Consider the following 17,809-nt stretch of genomic DNA (forward strand, 5'->3'; position numbering starts at 1 on the left):
AGAATATCATCTCTTGGTGTCTCGCTTTTTCAAGTGGTTAAATTATTTTATTTAATAATAAATTATTTACTTTCATTGTTACATATCAGATCTAACTTTTCTTAGCTTAGGTCAATAGAGTGTTACATACAACGAAGGGGTGTTACATACTCCCCCCTTAAATTTACACCGTCCTCGGTGTATTGCTGTATCTTTCCATTTATTTCCTCATTCACAGGTAATTGTTCTAAATTTTCAGGTTCCCATGGCCTTGCTACCTAAATCAAACTTTCTGATACATTGGTTATAAAGGAGTTCTACAAACAATTTCCTTCCCTGACTCCCTGTGCATCTCTTTCAATCACTTTTGTGAGAGATTTTCAGATGCAGAAACTCAATTTTTTGTTTGTTACATGAGTAACTGCGGGTTAATGTTGTCCGCCCTTTAGTTGTGATTCCTTAGTTCTAGCTTATTTAAATAATATGAAGAAATGCATGTTCCTTCAATGTAGTTGTGTTCTTTCCGAACACTTGCTTCCTGCAGTTCCCCTGCATTAGTCACAACAAGTCAAACTAGCACATTTGACCAATCAACATGTATAAAATATCATATCAGGTTAGCTTACACATAACCATCAACATCATAACCCATATGTAACCATCATAAATCAGTATCATATGTCATATATATACTAAGACTGAAACAAAATACGGGTACTTATCCTTAGTTCCCAATACCAATTCTTAGTTTCCACCTTTGTCTTGCTTTTGCACTTTGGATCGGTTGCCACACCTGGAAATCTCCAGTGCTTGCTCTTCAACCATGTGTACCTACATAGTGTGTAGTGTTGAAGAATCTAGGGCAATTAGGTGTAGAGTGATTCTTCATGACAAGAGAACAATTTGTGAAGCACTTTTACAATTAGTTTGATCTTCTTCTTATTATTAGTGTGTGTGTTTCATCAAACTACTATCAAAACCATAAAGAGAAGAACACAAATGTTGGCTCTCTGTTAGGGCCAAAACTTCTCTCTCTTAGAGAGGAAAACCCTTTGGTAAGTTTCTCTTATTGAAGCTTCTTATTGATCACTGTCAAACCATAGACCCTTGACTAGGATGTCCTCCAAGCACAAGTCAAGTCCTCTCCTCTTTTCTACACTTTGTTCCCTGACACATAGACTTCCTTCTTCTAGCACTTTGCTCCCCAGCGCTTCGTCCTCCTTCTTTGATTCTTGTCTAGAGATAGACCTTCCTTGAGTGAGCCTTCTAAATGAGATGTTCCTCTTCTATCCTTTGCTCAAGTATACTTCTTCTTTTGTTGACCAATTGAGATCCTTATTAAGATATGGGTGTATGACTGTACTGTTGATCTGCTGCCCTAGTTTTCTCACGTGTGGAGGGTACCCTTAGTGAATTAGGGTCCTTTCACCTTTGCTAGAGAGATAGAGACTTCTTTTTTGACTTGGGAGGCCTTGTAGGCCTACTATCTAGTCCAAACACCAACGACTATTACATTGAAATGCTATTGTTGTTATATCTGCAATCTGTCCTCCTTCTTGCACGTGCGACTATTTCTAGACCTAGAAACAATCCCCTACACTTCGGTCTTCTTTCTCCTTTCTTCGCTTGCCTTGGAGACCCTTAGACTTGCTTTTTCCCTTCACTTTCTTGACTTCCACCTTCGCTGATTTCAAAGCTTCAATTCTCTCCTTTATGAGCGAGAGGACAACCTCTATATATAGAGGATTGTCCCTCCTCTAGGCTGACATTCTGTCTTCAAGCCGACTTGACCATATCTTCACTATTTTCTTCGTTTTGCTTCATTTGGATGATGTTGTTGCATGGAGAGGACTTGGACTTTGCTTGGAGGTATTCCTTTAACCTTTATACTATTTTATACATAGTGTAACATGCCCTCAAAGGGTCTTACATAAATACATTTGACTCTTGAATTCCTAGAAGCACTTAAACATGTGCTTGACCTAATTCAATGATAAAGAAACTCATTGACAAATATCATAAAAATAATTTCTCTTTTCTTGAATACACATAAAAGTCAAACTTACATTTATGAAGATCAAACCTAGTTACACTTCCTTCAACACTCCCTCTTAACTAGGGAGGTATTCATACAACATTATAAGGTGTTTGGCTATGTTTCAGTATTGAATAATTCACATAAGAGAAGCCGGATTTGCAATCCATCTGTTATAGCATCATAATAACCAACATTGTTTCCACAACAAGGCCTTGACTGACAACTCTATATCTGAATAGATCAGAGGACAATGTTGGTGAGACCAATGACTTATAGACACCTTAGTCATTGTCTCTCAAGGTACATACCCACCCTGGTGTTCACTGAGTATGACCTTCTAGAACTATTCTTGTCTTGGGTTCTCAGCCCTCAAAGAATATCGGCCCTCTTGCCTACTCTTGTCTTGGATGCCCTACACATCTTCAAAGAGTATCGAATGCTAGATGATTACCCAATCCTCCCATTCTTTCTTCCCAAGTGAAGACAAGAATGTTGTGTCTATCTTGTGTCTACATTTCCATTCATGGCCTTCATCTAGACTTACGGTTGTTAGTCTTGGTCTAGTGATCCATGAAATGGAAAAACACAATTTTCACTCCCTTGTAATCAGGGGTGATCCAAAACTCCCTCTTGATCAGGGACTTGTTAGAGCTCCCTCTCAACTAATGACTCTTTCATTCATTAGCAACTTCTTCTTCGTGGGTCCTTCAGCTGCTTGATCTCTTTCCTTTATTTGATGTCATGAAGTTTTTGTTCGAACTTCTTCTAAGTAGGGCACCATCCATCGATTACTTTCCTTCCTAGTTTGTCATGTCATTGCTTTTCTTCATGGAAAGTGGCTTTCTTTCCATACATCAGTCTTTTTTGTCATCTGGCTACTCCTTTGTCATCTGTCCATGCTTCAGAATACTCTTCTCATGGATGCTTCGTTGTACTTGCATGCTTCGACCTAGTAGCCCATCATGTCTTCATCCTGATATTGTTTCAACATTAAATGGTGCTTTTGTTGGATGGCTTCTTCATCATGACATCTTCGTAGAGTAGAATTATCTGCATATTTCATATCTCCAAGGTCTTCATAGGTGTCAAGGGCCTTCTTTCCTTTGTTAGAGTTGTCTTGCCTTCTTTCGGGAGATATCTTCAATGGTTCTTTATCAAATAGTGATTCTTTGTGATCATGGTGTTCTTCACATGCTTGATATCTTTATTCATTTCCTTCTTCTTAGATAGATTGGTCAACCACCTTATGCTACTTGTGAGAGTATTTCTTCATTGCTTTCTTCTTGGACTAGTCAACATTTCTTCTTGCTTCTTAGTGAACAATCTTATACTCCTTATTTGAGCATATTCTTTTGTTGACCTTCATTGCAATGTAGTATGTGCCTTCGAGCATGTCCTTAGTGAAAGAGATTCTTTCATATTTGATCATGTTATAGAACTATTCCCATGACTCAGTAATATACACATGATAACATGACTAAACTTTGATGCATAAATACCTCATCTTGATTCTCCTTTGCCCATCTTAGCTTGATTATGTTGTCCTTGGTGTGCCCCTTATTGCTTCATCTTAGCTTGCTTGCATATCATCCTTTTCTTGAAACCCATGAATGGGATTCCAAATGAGACATCTGATTTGGTTTATGAACCTTCTTTTGAAGATTCCATCATAGGATCTCAAAGACCATTGCCTTGCAAATGTTTCTTTTCTTTTGATGATGGAGGTCTTCTAAGATTCTTAATCATGATCAATCTTCTTTCATCGAGGATGAGGTCCTGTACTAGGTATGCTCCTTCTACATGAATATCTTAAGTTATATCTACCATGCTCCTATATACTAAAAGATATTTCTAACCATGCATTTTGTTCTCATTATAAATGCTACTTTTTCATTAGTATCTAGAACTCTATGTACTTCATGCTTCTAGATTCCAGAAGATGTTTCTAGCCATGCAATTTTATTTTATTCCTACATGCTCCTATCCTACTCAAAACCTTGAAATAAGACTTGAAGTAAACAGTTTGACTTAGTCATAGTAGAGATCCATAGGATCTTCCTTCTTTTGCTTCTTTTCTTCTTCTTTCACCTCTTGAGTCATGTGAGCTTCTTCCCTCTTTCTTTTGTTGTTGTTGTCCTTCTTAAGCTTAGGACAGTTCCTTTTGTAGTGTCCATATTCTTGGCATCCATAGCATTGGATCTTGGACATATATTTGTTGTTGGTTCTCCGTGGACCAAATTTTCCCTTTCTCTTGGCCATGGTAGCAGATGCTTGCTCCTTTGATCCCACATCTTCCTTTGCTTTAAGTTTGGTTTCCTCTGTCTTGCATAGAGACCACATTTCACTGAGTGTGGTTGCTTCCTTCTCAGCATATATGCTTGATGTGAAGTTTCCCCAATCCTCAGGTAGAGCATTGAGTAATACAGTTGTCATTTCTCTGTCAGCCATGACTTCCCCAATCTCTTGAAATTGATCCACAAGTACTCTTAGCTATGGAACCATACATGTGCGTGCACACTTATATGATGCATGCATCTGATCCATAGACTTATGCAGTAGCAATTGGGCATCCTGAATGGGAAATAGCTATGGATGAGGAATACAACTCTCTCATTGATAACCATACTTGGGATCTCGTTTCGCTACCTTCTAATCGTAAACTTGTGAGGCACAAGTGGGTTTTCGGAAGAAGAAAGAAACATATGGTCAAGTTAGTCGATATAAGGGACAATTTGTGGCAAAAATATTTTAGCAGGTACATGGTGTTGACTATGATGAGACTTCTTCTCCAATGGCAAAAATGGATTCCATTCAGTTAGCTCTCTCCATTGCAACAACAAGAGGATGGCAGTTGCATAATATGGATGTGTTGAAAAGTGTGCAACAAGAAATGCTTGTTGAGAATGCAACAAGATGATGGAGCTTAGTGGAAAGGAGTCGCCTTCACTAAGTGGGCCCACAAGCAAATTATGGCGCAAAGTCTATTTTTAGACATATGGATCATGGTCTATGAGTTGCAGGATGCTATTTATGGATGATTGGTCATGTTGGGAAAAATAGATGGACTTCTATTTTTGGATCACAGCAGGAGTGATCAGAGTCTATTTTTAGACTGCTAGTCAAAAATAGAAAAGTCAAATATTATTGTCTCATAATAATATTTAGACTATAAACTTTATCTTGTCCTCTTGGAGCACTTCAGTTTGAGCTACAGATGTGGCACATGCAGTTGTCAGAAGGAAATACGCTTTCTTTGTGGGTCAGTTGAGCTATTACATGCAGGACATCAATTAGAACTATGTGGTTGAGTTCTGTGGAGTTGGATGAGCAGTTAATGGAGTTGTGTTCAGTTTGACTTAGTTGAACTAGTTGTATTTAGTCTAACTGGCCAATAGACTAAGTGATGAGTTATGTGAATTAATTATTAACTCATAAAGCAACTAAAGAATACATCAGTTAACTCAGTTGCATGTACATTTCAGTGGAGACAACTGTTAGAGGTTGAGATTGCTATTTGTTGTGACTATAGTTGTGCATGAGGATTTGCACAATCAAAGGATTAAGTATGCCCATGAGAATTGCATATGCCCAGTGATATAGCCTGTGCTCATGTGATTTCCAGTGTGAGTGATTTTCCCAAGGTAAATAGAACTTGGAACGAGTTTGGATTCATTCATTCTCTTGCAGGATTGTGCAGTGGAGGCAGGCAAAGCAGCGGGGGAGATTTGGAGATCAGATCTGAGCTAGTTTTGTGTGTAACAGGTGGAGATAGTACTGAGTACTTGTGAGGAGTATTGTACTATGTATTGTTACATGTTCTCAATCATTATAATATACAGATAGTGAGGGGTTTTCAGCTGTATGCTTTCCCCAGGTTACATACTGTGTTAATGTGTGCATGCGATTGATGTTTCATTGTTTTTAATTCTGCTTCTGTAAATTGATGATCAACGTAGATGAGGTTATGTATTATGCATGTATTCCGCAATAGTATATAATCGGGATAATCTCTGTGAATATGTGTCATATTATTCAAAATTTCTACATGGTATCAGAGCTGGTTGATTTGTAGAAAAAAAAATTCTACAGGATATCAAAGCGGGATTGATCATCAGATCTATTATTCAAAAAGTGTTTACATTTTATTTCTTCAGGCAGAGTCTGTAATCGGGCCAGGTAGCTTCTGGATTCGTCCGTCTTTTGGAAGGTGAGATATCCGGTGAATTCCCATACAATCGATCTCTGTACAAGAAATACGTTGTTCTCACGAATTTTAGATTAGAAGCGGTTGAGTTTTGAGCTGGTGGAATGGCGCTCAAGGATAAACTCAAAAACATCAAAACTGAGAATGGAGATGCCACAGATTGTTCGCAGAAGAAGAAAAATAAGCAAGTTGTTGGATCTGCAGCGGGAGAGGCCTTAGCCTCGCAGTTTGAGCTGGATTTTTCGCTGATCGCATGCTTGGTATCAAGTGTGATGGGATCGGTATGGTTCTTGGATAGTGGTGTGTCTTCTCACATGACAGGAGATCGATATTTGTTTTCTGATGTCGATGAGAAAGATCTTGGAGTGCACATCGAGATGAGCGATGATGGTAGATACAGTGCGACCGATATCGGTACCATTTCCTTTGAGAGGGAGTCTGGTAAACCCTTCAGATTGAAGGAAGTGATGCATGTTCCAGGATTGAAGAAGAATCTTATCTCTGTGGCGATGTTAGAAGACAAGGGATATGATGTTGTCTTCAGCAAGGGAAAGGCTTTCCTGCGCAGCAAGACAACTGGAGAAACCCGGAAGATAGGGGTTCGAGTCAGGAACCTTTATTAGTTGCATGTAGATGCATGCAAAGCCTTGAGCAGCGAGGCAACTAATGGAGACTTGGTGGTTGAGAGGGAGTGTATATTACCCCTTAACATGTAGAGCCAGAAGAAGTCTCGGATGATTGTGGAGGAGCCACAATTGGTGCAGCAGCTTCAGGAGGTTGTGGAGCAGCCACAACAAGGGAAGCTGAGAGGAGATCGAGTAGAGACATCTACTCATGCAGAGACCTCCAGTAGGGGGAAACTTCGAGCCAGGTGGGCTGAGGGATCGCATGCAGCCATACCTCCAGTTAGGAGGTGGGGTGATGTGGATTGATCGTCCCAAGGAGGAGGGGCAGGATCCTTGAGGTACCCAACCTCTTGGATGAGACCTTGCTATGGGAGCCCCGATGTGGAGTAGCAGGGACTGACTGATTGGGTAGAGACAGATGCGGATGGAGTGGCAGAGAGAGCGATAGTGCATGGAATCCCAAGACATCGCATAGCTAGCAGGCTGCAACAATGCGAGAGGCACAAGTGTTTTGCACAATGCTAGGTGGCACAGAGAGGTGTGCAATGGTGCGAGGTGCATGGGGATGTTGCAGTAGCGTAGATGTCAGAGAGGGAGCACTTGTCAACAACAGGTAGAGCTTCAGCATCAGAGTATGTTCCTAGCCCAACAGAGTGGTCAGTTGGGAGTGTTTTTTTGTTCCAAGTGTTGTTGGAGCAAAGTGGACCGGGCAGATGTGTTGCATGCAGAACATTCCAGAGTTACAGGATCGAGTTTGAGAGGAAGCCTTTCTTGTTGAGAGGGAGTGTTGAAAAGTGTGCAACAAGAAATGCTTGAAAATGCAACAAGATGATGGAGCTTAGTGGAAAGGAGTCACCTTCACTAAGTGGGCCCGCAGGCAAATTATGGTGCAAAGTCTATTTTTAGACATATGGATCATGGTCTATGAGTTGCAGGATGCTGTTTATGGGATGATTGGTCATGTTGGGAAAAATAGATGGACTTCTATTTTTGGATCACGGCAGGAGTGATCAGAGTCTATTTTTAGGCTGCTAGTCAAAAATAGAAAAGTCAAATATTATTGTTTCATAATAATATTTAGACTATAAACTTTATCTTATCCTCTTGGAGCACTTCAGTTTGAGCTACAGATGTGGCACATGTAGCTGTCAGAAGGAAATACGCTTTCTTTGTGGGTCAGTTGAGCTATTGCATGCAAGACATCAATTAGAACTCATGTGGTTGAGTTCTGTGGAGTTGGATGAGCAGTTAATGGAGTTGTGTTCAGTTTGACTTAGTTGAACTAGTTGTATTTAGTCTAACTGGCCAATAGACTAAGTGATGAGTTATGTGAATTAATTATTAACTCATAAAGCAACTAAAGAATACATCAGTTAACTCAGTTTCATGTCAGTGCATGTACAGTTCAGTGGAGACAGGTGTTAGAGGTTGAGATTGCTATCAGTTGTGACTATAGTTGTGCATGAGGATTTGCACAATCAAAGGATTGAGTATGCCCATGAGAATTGCATATGCCCAGTGATATAACCTGTGCTCACGTGATTTCCAGTGTGAGTGATTTTCCCAAGGTAAATAGAACTTGGAACGAGTTTGGATTCATTCATTCTCTTGCAGGATTGTGCAGTGGAGGAAGGCAAAGTAGTGGGGGAGATTTGGAGATCAGATCTGAGCTAGTTTTATGTGTAACAGGTGGAGATAGTACTGAGTACTTGTGAGGAGTATTGTACTATGTATTGTTACATGTTCTCAATCATTATAATATACAGATAGTGAGGGGTTTTCAGCTGTATGCTTTCCCTGAGTTACATACTGTGTTAATGTGTGCATGCGATTGAAGTTTCATTGTTTTTAATTCTGCTTCTATAAATTGATGATCAACGTAGAGGAGGTTATGTATTATGCACGTATTCCGCAATAATGTATAATCGGGATAATCTCTGTGAATATGTGTCATATTATTCAAAATTTCTACATGGTATCAGAGCTGGTTGATTTGTAGAAAAAAAAAATTCTACAGGATATCAAAGCGGGATTGATCATCAGATCTATTATTCAAAAAGTGTTTACATTTTATTTCTTCAGGCAGAGTCTGTAATCGGGCTAGGTAGCTTCTGGATTCATCCTTCTTTTGGAAGGTGAGATATCCGGTGAATGCCCATACAGTCGATCTCTGTACAAGAAATACTTTGTTCTCACGAATTTTAGATCAGAAGCGGTTGAGTTTTGAGCTGGTCTTTCCTCTTTTTCACGCATCGTACATAGGTACCCAAAATGGCCTTATGGGTCGGGACCCATACATTTTGCATCACACTCACCTAAGTTATGTTTAAGGGGGAGTGTTGGTGTACATGCACCTAGTTAGCCTTAATTAGCTTCAGTTCAATTATAGTTCTTGCATGTGATGTGCACTTGGCTTTAGTTAGTTAACTCGAATGCTTGAATGTGGTGTGCACTTGGAATTAGTTAGTTAACTCTAGTGCTTGCATGTGGTGCATGTGCACATTTACAGAACATAAAGCACACTTAGCTTCAGCTAGATTTAATTATCCTTAGTTATTGCATGTACAACTAAGCTTAACTTAGTTGTTTTATGTATTTATTATCAAATCATATTGTGTAATCAAATTCATTCTCAATTCCAATTTTCTTTTTAGATTCTTGCGAGTTTGTTCAATTATTCTTTAGCTAGATCTATATTTATGCTCTAATAATTTTACAACCTACAACCTGACGATTCTAAATAAGCCCTTCTTCAGCTCAAAAAGATATTCCGAGAAATAACACATTGAACGTACTCTTTATCTTACCTTTAGAAGAGAAAAACAACTTCTTGAAAAGCTAAATAAAGATCAAAATAATGTTTTAGGATATTGTAGACATGTCTCGTAGAAAATTCATTTTCTGGGAGCGGTTTCTCATTCATTGTTCACGCTGATCATTTAAGAGAAAGCATAGTTATCCGGACAAAACAAACATTTAAAAGAGTCTATTCATTATAATTTATCCTTAGCGAAAACTTGAGAAACATGAAAATTTTCAATAGTTGTATTAATCCACCTTTCTAAAGTGTCAATTAGTGCATAAAAACTCTATTAAGTAAATCACGAGTAAATTCATGTTAATTGTTGGTCCTTTGGAAATTTTTCCCTTCGATTAAACTACGATAAATACCTGCAAAATTTTGAAATAGGCCACAACAACTTCAAGAAAAAGGAAAAAATGTGTTTCCCTCAGTGAAGCATCACAAAGCCACCTAGGCCACGTTAGAAGTCATTTGACAAAAGGTGTTATTAGTCCCTGCCGCAGGCATGGTTGGACTATAGTAATTGAAAATGTGGGGGGTAACATTACTTTTGTTGCTTACCGTTTCAAATAACCAAACTTCGTACAAATTTTTGTGTATTTTCATAATGCATTTTGTTTGGTCATCTGATTTAGCCTCTTCCCAAGGTGGGGAGACGAAAACATATGTTATATTGATATCTTCCCTTCGTATTTTGAAATCATTTTGAAAGAGGTAAACTAATGCTAGCATTAATTGTGAATTTTCATTATGCATTTTGTTTGGTCACCTTATTTGGCCTCTTCCCAAGGTGAGGAGAGGAAAACATATGATATATTGATATCTTCCCTTTTTTTATTTTGAAATCATTTTGAAAGAGGTAAACTAATGCTAACATTAGTTTACCAGTATTAAATGTTATCCTTCTATTATAAAAAACCAAAGTCAAGTGGTGCATGTTGCTGCTATGGTGTCTGCATGCTACTGTTTTGGTGTCTGCAATCTGCATGTTGTTGTGGTGTATGCATGTTGTTTCTCTAGTTTTCTAACGTTGTTGTGGTGTCTGCATGTTGTTGCTCTAGTTGTCTAACGTTGTTGTGGTGTTTGCATGTTGTTTCTCTAGCTGTCTAATTGAGGATCATAGATTAGATGTTTTGAGCAATTGATATTTCGAATATTTTCATAGTTGGTGCTTGAAAATTTCTGTTGATCTATCTGGTTAAGATGGTGCTTTCTCCTACGCCTCTAATGATGATAGCTTTGATGCCTTCGCCTTAGTCTCAGTGATTGGTCCTAGCTTCTTCAATTGGATATTCTCTAGCTAGGTGGGGAGCATATGCGCCCTCCATCCTTCATCCTCCATCCTTCAACTTTTAGGTAGACGCAGGAGCCACCTGCCACTCAAACCATCTGGGGAGCATATGCATCCTCCATCCTTCAGCTTTCAAGTAGATGCAGGAGCCACCTACCACCTAAACCATTCGGGTACTTGAATTTTTTATTTTAGAAATCTAACAACTGCATCCTTCTATTTTTGTCTGCTACCTCCAAGATTACCTTATTTGGCAGAGGTTTGCTTGTATCTATTTCTAGTATGAGTCCATATTATATTATGTTGGGAATTAATGCTAAGTGAAACTATGGCTACCATAATAGCATTAGTCTGAAAGTGCTTCTTGTCTGCTTCTCTACATGTATGCCTGCCACTGCTCCACTGCTTGTTTGCTTCTCACCGTTGGTCTATTTCTCTACATCCATGCATGGATAACAAGTGTCATTGTTTTGGCAGCTTCCTACACTAGAAGAAAACAAGATGTCTAGAAGACAAGAATGCCATTGATTGCTGCACCTCCTTCAGATGCAAAGGAGATTACAGGTGAAGAAGAATTACTTGAAGTATAGATTGAATGTCTCCTTACAATTCAATTCCATATGATCGCAAATCACTCTCCCTGTAATCATAATCATTGGTTTGAATGCTCTGAATTGGAAGCACAAAATGCAATAATGGTACACATTAAAGAGGAAGACAACTACAAAATTTGCATGCTAATTTTGTGGGCAAAGAGAGGTAGCATGATCAATGGATCAATACCTCACTAAAGAAGAAGTGGAAGAGGGTATTTGCATAAATTGAATCTCGTGGCATTCCTCCTGGCAATACACAACTAAAGATTTTCATATGTGGACACCATTTTGACTGCAGTGAACTGCTCACCCTTCTTCTTCAAAATCCACTTGCCATCCTCGAGAACTCTCACCAACGCGATGCAGAGGGATTCGACCCTAGGAATGAATGTGTACCCGAAATCCCCACTCACCACCACGCTCACTCTTCTTAAAGCTGCTAAAATGCGATGCCAGCAACAACGTCCCGCATAACATGGCCTCCATGAGCGTGTGATTGAGACCCTGGGCTCTCAGTGTCGAGTTTACAAAGATATCCAGCACGTTATAGAAATCCCCCAATTGAGATGAGCTCAATGGCCCCACGACCTTCACGTCTAGTGCTGGTTCTGGATACGGGAACCCCAAGATCCATCTCCAACAATCAAGACGAAAATATCAAAATAATTTCTGGTCTGCAGGAGGGTTTTAAGGACTTCAAAGACGAGCAGATGGCCCTTATCCTTCACAAGCCAGTCGACCATGCCCATAACCAGCCAAACGTCAGGTGGAACGTCGTAATTTAACTGGAAAGAAACATTGCGGGCTTTAGGTGGCGTGAAGAAATCCTAGTCGACACCAATAACGATAATGTGGATATTTCAGTGACAACATGTAGACTGCCCTCAAGATTTCCCCCACGACATCGCTAGTGGCGACATGGTGAGTGTATTTGGTAAATAATTTTACTTCCTCCCTGTATGACTCTCTATACACACTCTGTTATGGGATTGTGCAGGTTGAAGGGTCGAGCCTCAGTGGAGCTCTGCATGGGTTCCTGGACGATGTCAGGTTGTATTGTCTCGTAGGCGATACCGTGCCAAGAAATGAGGGCGTTGTTGAAGTTTCGCGCACAGTCGTGAGACAACACCACACTTTCAAATAAGGGGAGAAGAAAAAAGTTGCCAAGAAGATTGAGCTGTTTTGGACATGCCTTTTTCCGATCAAGTAGTCATCAATCACGCTCCCAACTCTTCCATGGCATATTGAATTACACCTACCATACATGCAAACACTGGCATCTAACCGTCCCCACTTGGAGACCATTGCTTTAGATTTTTTAAACACATCAAGATTGTTGCTTTTACTATACATTTTATAAACATAATTTCCACTACTTTTGACCTGTGGCAATGCCAGTTTCCTTCAACTACTAAATAAAGTTGCGTGTGAATCCATCCCAACTATTAGAGTTCTTCCTTCGGCGCAACCAACTACTGGCATGTTGTGTTAAAAAGTGATGTTTGAATTAATAAAAAACAACCACTAGTCAGCTCTACGACAGAGAGTCTGAACCAGGAGAGTCTGGCTCTACAGAACGCTCTCCATTGTCCATGTACATCACACATTATATATCAATCATATATTTAGGGAAGTTAGAACCATAACCTAAGAAAAAGAAACTAATTCCTATCCTGAGGTCTCGTGAACCAACTCTCACTATTCTAGGATATTCTCCATTATCTCTAACACTCCTCCTTAATGGAGAAGGGGTTCATAAATATGCCTAACATCTCCCTAAACATTTCAAACTTAATTTTGCCAAGAGGCTTAGTGAAAATGTCTGCAACATTATCACATGTATTACAATATACCAGTTGGATTTCTTTTGATTGCACTTTCTCCCTGACAAAGTGGAATTGTGTATCAATGTGTTTAGTGTTCTTGTGAAACACCGGATTATTAGCAAGTTTGATTGAACTCTGATTGTCGCATCTGATTGTTGTTGCACCTTTCTGTTCTTCCCCAACATCTTGGAGAAGTCTCTGCAACCAAACTGCCTCACATGTCGTTGCGCACATGGCTTGATACTCTGCTTCTGTTGAAGACAAGGAAACTGTGTTCTATTTCTTGCTTCTCCATGTAATCACCCCGAATCCAATGCTGAATGCATAGCTTGTTATGGATCTACGGTCGTCTACATTTCCAGCCCAATCTGAATCTGTAAATCATGTCAATCTAACATCATAGGAATCGGTATAAATAATATCATAGTCTATAGTACCTTGTAGATACCTCACAACACATTTCGTTGCATTCCAATGACTCTCAAGTGGCTTGGACATGTATTGAATTATCACACTGATTGCATAAGCCAAATCTGGTCTAGTAGTGGTAAGGGAGATTAGGCTCCCAACAAGCTGTCTATAAAGTGTCGCATCTGCCTCTTTAGAGCCATCCTCACTCTGAAGTTTAATGTTCTGTTGTAATGGTACTGTTGCAGCCTTACATTGATCCATCCTGAATCTTTCCAGTAGACCTTTGACATACTTACCCTGAGACATAAAAGTTTGTCTTGAATCTCTCCAAATCTCAAGACTCAAACAGTGTCTTAATTCACCGTGGTCTTTCATTTCGAACACCTGTGACATTTATTGCTTGATTTCTTTGATTAGAGCTATAACATCACCTATAATAATTAAATCATCTACATACAAAGAAATCAACAATATGCGCCCCTTTTCATCTTTCATGGTATACAGATTAGGGTCATTTTTACTTCTGTTGTAGCCAAGTTGTAGAAAAATGAATCAATCTTTTCATACCAAGACCTGGGTGCTTGCTTTAGTCCATAAAGAGCATTCTTTAATCTACAGACTAAATTTTCTTTCCCTTTTTGGACAAAACCCTCAGGTTGCTCTATAAACGTCCTCTTTCAATTCTCCATTTAAAAATGCAGACTTTACATCTAGTTGGTGAATCCTCCAATGTTTCTTAGTAGCTAAAACAATTAACATTATGATGGTATTTAGTTTAGCTACAGGGGCAAAGGTTTATTCATAGTCAATGCCTTCTTTTTGTGAATACCCCTTTGCTACCAATCTAGCTTTTAATTTATCTATGGTTCCATTTGCATTAATATTTGGTTTATACAACCATTTACAACCTATAGTTTGTTTCCCTTTAAGAAGTTCAACCAACTCCCAAGTGTTGTTCCTGATTATAGATTCATATTCTTGTTCCATAGCTATTTTCCATTTACTACATTCATTTGCTTCCTTATAACTAGAAGTTTCAAAAACATTCATCATACTAGTTATGAAAGCATTTTCCCTATATCTTGTTGGCAACTGAGCTTTCCTAACTAATCTCCTGAGTGGTGGGGTAGCTTCAAACCTTGTTTGATCATCATTTTTTGGACTTGGCTTGATAGCTACATCATCTTCTTTTCCTTCCTATAGCTGCTATTTCTACTGCATCTGTTGCTGCTCATTTCCATCACCTTATTCATCACTTCCTTCTTCCACCAAGAATGAAATATCCCATTCCTCATTGCGCTTATCAGATTCTTAATGATCCTGCTCATGGAATATGACATCTTTACTAACAAAAATCTTGTGAGTAAAGGGATTAAATAATCTATAAGATTTATATTGTGAACAATACCCTATAAAGGTACATGTGATGGCTTTTGAATCTAGTTTTCATCTGTCTTCCTTTGGAATGTGGGCAAATGATTTTGACCCAAACACTCTTAAATGTTTTGCTGCAGGCTTAAATCCATATAATGCTTCATAAGGAGTTTTAAACTCAAGACTCTTTGTAGGACTCCTATTTTTCAAATAAACTACAGTATTCAATGCTTCAGCCCAAAAACCATTCGAAAGATCCTTACCTTTCAACATGCTCCTAGCACATTCCACCAATGTTCTGTTCTTTCTGTTGAGGAGTATGGAGTACTATGAATTGCTGTAATATTCCATGGTCTTTACAGTACTTGATAAGCTCATCCTTCCTGTATTCTCCCCCTTGGTCGGAGTGGAGAATTTTATATGCTTCCCTGTTTGCTTTTCAATCATGTTTTTGAACTGTGTGTGACTTTTCTTACTCAAAAAATATACCCAAGAAAACTTTGTGCAGTCATCAATAAACAGTAAAAAATACAGTGCACCTCCTAATGACTTTGTTTGCATGGGTCCACAAAGATCTATGTGCACTAATTCAAGTATGTCTCTCTATTTCTTCTCTACTCGAACAAGGAATTCCTCTCTATGCATCTTTCCTAATGTACAAGCATCACAATCATTATGCACTTGTTTTAACATAGGAAGATCTCTTACCATTTCCTTTTTCTGAAGTAACAACAAATCATTGTAGTTGATATGACCAAATCTCTAATGCCACAGCTCTTCTGTAGTCAAAATCGTTGTTGTCAAAGCTCAAACTGGTGCTGGTCTCACATCCAATTTGTACATACCTCCTGTTCAAATTCATGTAGCAATATCTTCATGCCATCCAACAAATCTTTAATATAACAATTAGATTTAAAAAAATCAACTTTAAAATCTTGATCTGTAATCATGGATATAGAAATCAAGTTCTTTGTTACACCGGGCACATACATGACATTATGAATTTGCCTTACAGTAACATTAGGTAAAATGACAGAAATTTTCCCACACCCTTTGATCTGATGACTTCTATCATCACCTAGGTAGATTTGTGCTTCGTCATTGATTTCTTTAAAATATTCGAACCATTGCTTGTTCTCGTCATATGTGTTGATGCTCCCGAACCTAAATACCAGATGTCTGCATCAACATTCTCATCAAAGTCTGCCATGAACAATTTGAATTTCTGCTCATGATTATCATTTGCGAGATGACCTACATGTCATTTCTGCTTCTGTTGTTGTTCATGATATTTCTTCTTCCTGCACTCCTTAGTTATATGACCAAGTTTTCCGCAATAAAAACATTTAATTTCAGAGTTGTTTCTATTCAGATGCATACCTTGAGTTTAATTTGGTCTTTTCTGTGAGTTTCCTCTATTTTTCTATTGCGGATTTCCTTTTCCTTTGAAGAAATTATTTTTCACCATCAATGCAAGATCTGCACTCTGAGGCTTTAGAGTCAATCTTCTTTCTTCTTCTTGCATTAATATTCCTGTCAGTTCTTCAAACTTTGGTATTTTCTCTCTCGCATTTATCCTAGTGATAAATATTTGGTAGTCATCGGTCACACCATTCATGGAAATTGTTACTAGATCTGTATCTGCAACTATATCACCAATGTCTTCCAATTTGTTCTTCAGATCTTTGATCCTCACTATGAAGGAAGAAACTGTTTCATTCTCCTCCATCTTCAGGGATAAGATCTTGCTCTTCAGGAACAGAAGACGATTTGTATTCCTGATCTCATACAAATCCTTCAAAATTCCCCAAATTTCGCTTGCTGATTTACATTCTCTGATATGTGGTATGATGTAGTCTTTCACTGACATCTTCAACAGCGTCCTTGCTTTACCTTCTCGCTTCTCCCAATCTGGGATCGATGCTGATCCAGCTGCTGGCTTCTGCTCATCCCCATTTGCAATCGTCCAAGCACTCTACACTTCTAGTAGAGTCTGCATCTTGAATTTCCAATTCGCATAATTGGAGCCATCAAGCTTGTTATGCTCATTCAAGTATGCTTCAATCATTTGATTATTCATCTTGGCAATTAAAAAAAATTGGCAGGTAAAAAAAAAAATTATGTTAGATCTACTCCATATCTATGTCAAAGACAGAAATCGCTGATCTCTGCAAGTCTGATTTCTGGTATTTTCAACAGCCTCTAGCACTAGTTGATCCCTTGCAGTCTGCGCGCCCTCTCCACACGGCCTCTGGGCAAGTCTCCACCACACTGCGCGCTCTCCACATCAGTCCTATGAGGAACCATGTATAGGTCGTCGCAACCTTCTCTCCACAGACCTCAGCCTCCACGCAGCCTTCTCTCGACAGATCTTGGCCTCCACACAACTTTCTCTCTGCAACCACCGCCAAGACACAACACCTTTTTTGTTTACACAGTTGGCGCGATTTAGCACCATAGATTCGCGACGGTCGACGTGATTGTACAACAAAGATTCATGACAGTCAAAAAAATAAAAATACGCGTAAGTCTCACAGTGGGATCAACGCTATTCTTCCCCCAAACCACGCGATGCTTTCGCCTCAGGCGTGCCTTTCAAATACTTCACTCATCATACAGGTTCCTCGACCTTGCAACTTTGATACCATGTTAAAAAACGAT

This window comes from Pinus tabuliformis, chromosome 9, assembly GCF_031772625.1.
Source record: "Pinus tabuliformis cultivar Carrire ecotype Pingquan chromosome 9, CPIR1, whole genome shotgun sequence".
Lineage (NCBI taxonomy): Eukaryota > Viridiplantae > Streptophyta > Pinopsida > Pinales > Pinaceae > Pinus > Pinus tabuliformis.